This window comes from Engystomops pustulosus, chromosome 3 (genome assembly GCF_040894005.1).
Source record: "Engystomops pustulosus chromosome 3, aEngPut4.maternal, whole genome shotgun sequence".
Classification (NCBI taxonomy): Eukaryota; Metazoa; Chordata; class Amphibia; order Anura; family Leptodactylidae; genus Engystomops; species Engystomops pustulosus.
Window position 1 is genome coordinate 6,291,555 of NC_092413.1, and position 2,750 is coordinate 6,294,304.

General features: G+C 50.7%; 1 protein-coding gene across 1 annotated transcript in view; it reads left to right on the forward strand.

Moving 5' to 3' along the window:
* LOC140120871 (uncharacterized) overlaps window positions 1-2,750 on the forward strand; it is a 67,088-nt gene that overhangs the window by 7,213 nt on the left and 57,125 nt on the right. The window lies entirely within an intron of this gene.

Genomic DNA, 2,750 nt, shown 5'->3' on the forward strand with positions numbered 1-2,750 from the left:
ATTCGGAAAAACCGCCGCATTTAAAAAAAAAAAAAAAACAATGTTGCGAGACTCGCGCTTACCTTCACCAGGTATAGGCCGGTGAACTTGAGTGCATTTCGGCGGGCCTCGGGGGAACTGCAGCACAGCAGCGCCACCTGGTGGACGTCGGAAGAACCACCTTAGTGAATCCCAGCCGGACCTGAACCGCAGAGAACGCGCCTCTGGTTCGCGAATGGACCGGGTAAGTAAATCTGCCCCAGTATCTCGGACCGAGGGGTCCAGTTTGTTTCCAGATTCTGTCGTTCCTTGTGCAAACAACTCTAAGTAAAGCTGAACTTCTCCTCTGCCTATAATCCGCAGACTAACGGGCAAGTGGAGAGAGTCAATCAGACTGGGCTGCCACTTGCGGCACTTTGTTTTTGCCCAACAGGATGACTGGTCCACCCTGTTACCTTGGGCGGAATTCTCCTACAATTCTTTGGAAGCTCCCTTCTTCATTGTTTATGGACGACATCCATGCCCACCTCTTCCTCTTACCGTGCCTTCTAATGTCCCTGCCGTGGAAGAACTAGTACAAGACCTTAAGTCCATCTGGGAGCAAACTCGTCATTCTCTACTTCGAGCGTCCACCCGCAAGAAAAACACAAGCCGACAGGAAACGCAAGTCTACCCTCCAGGTGATACAGTGTGGCTGTCCTCCAGATATGTCCAGCTGAAGTTTCCTAGCTACAAACTCTGTCCTGGGTCCATTCGAGGTATTAATAATTCAAGGCGCATTAATCCTGTGGCATAAAAACTTTGTCTTCCTCCCACCATGCACATCCTCAATTCCTTCTACGTCTCCCTCCTGAAACCTGTCATCCTGAATCACTTCTCCTGGCAAGTACCCCTTCCGGCTCCTTAGGCTAACTCAACCAATGTCTTTGTAGTAGAAAAGATCCTGGACATGAAGTCAGTTAAAGAGAAGCGGTTCTTTCTTATCGATTGAAAGGGGTTTCGGGCCAGAGGAGAGATCCTGGGAGCCCAAAGAAAACATCTTGGACCTCTGTGTTCTCCAAAGATTTTTGGGAGAAGGTACCGTCACGGGTGCTCCTGCGACCCATTTCCCGGGTTGCAGGCACAAACATGTACATGCATGTCACCAGTACGGCGGCGGCAGGCTTACTTTCCCGCCCACGCTTCAGCAACGGCTCCTGCGGTCCGGCGTGCACAGCCATGCCTCCTAGGGCGCATGCATGCCGCTCTATGAGATTTAAAGGTCCAGCGTGACGCTAATTGGTGCTAGCTGGCCGCTGACCTAATAAATATCTGGCCACTATCTGTAACCCCTGCCGGATCTTTGTGCCTCGTTACCATTGAAAAAGCATTTCTGACTTAATGGGGATCATTTACTAAGGGCCCGATTCGCATTTTCCCGACGTGTTACCCGAATATTTCCGATTTGCGCTGATTTCCCCTGAATTGCTCCGGGATTTTGGCGCACGCGATCGGATTGTGGTGCATCGGCGCTGGCATGTACGCGACAGAAATCGGGGGGCGTGGCCGAACAAAAAACCGACAGATTCGGAAAAACCGCCGCATTTAAAACAAAAAATCTGTCGCGGAGCTTGCACTTACCTTCACTCAGCCCGAGCCAGTGAACTCCAGCGCGTTCCGATGCTTTTCAGCGCAGCAGCGCCACCTGGTGGACGGCGGATGAACTACCTTAATAAATCCCGGCCAGACCCGAATCCAGCGCAGAGAAAGCGCCGCTGGATCGCGAATGGACCGGGTAAGTAAATCTGCCCCAATGTGTATTATCCGTTGTGACCTCCTGCCACCTTCCTGCCTGTCTTGACATTTTGCAATGACCCAGACTCCGATCCTGTGCCACCTGTCCTGACGTTCTGCCTGACCACGACTCCACTGTGCACTAAGGGGTCTATGTAATGTATATGGATATACACTCACCGGCCACTTTATTAGGTACACCATGCTAGTAACGGGTTGAACCCCCTTTTGCCTTCAGAACTGCCTCAATTCTTCGTGGCATAGATACAACAAGGTGCTGGAAGCTCCTCAGAGATTTTGGTCTATATTGACATGATGGCATCACACAGTTGCCGCAGATTTGTCGGCTGCACATCCAGGATGCGAATCTCCCGTTCCACCACATCCCAAAGATGCTCTATTGGATTGAGATCTGGTGACTGTGGAGGTCATTTGTGTCCAGTGACCTCATTGTCATGTTCAAGAAACCAGTCTGAGATGATTCCAGCTTTATGACATGGCGCATTATCCTGCTGAAAGTAGCCATCAAATGTTACAGGGGACATTGTGCTCATAAAGGGATGGACATGGTCAGCAACAATACTCAGGTAGGCTGTGGCGTTGCAACGATGCTCAATTGGTACCAAGGGGCCCAAAGAGTGCCAAGAAAATATTCCCCACACCATGACACCACCACCACCAGCCTGAGCCGCTGATACAAGGCAGGATGGATCCATGCTTTCATGTTGTTGACGCCAAATTCTGACCCTACCATCCGAATGTCGCAGCAGAAATCGAGACTCATCAGACCAGGCAACATTTTTCCAATCTTCTACTGTCCAATTTCGATGAGCTTGTGCAAATTGTAGCCTCAGTTTCCTGTTCTTAGCTGAAAGGAGTGGCACCCGGTGTGGTCTTCTGCTGCTGTAGCCCATCTGCCTCAAAGTTCGACGTACTGTGTGTTCAGAGATGCTCTTCTGCCTACCTTGGTTGTAACGGGTGGCGATTTGAGTCACTGT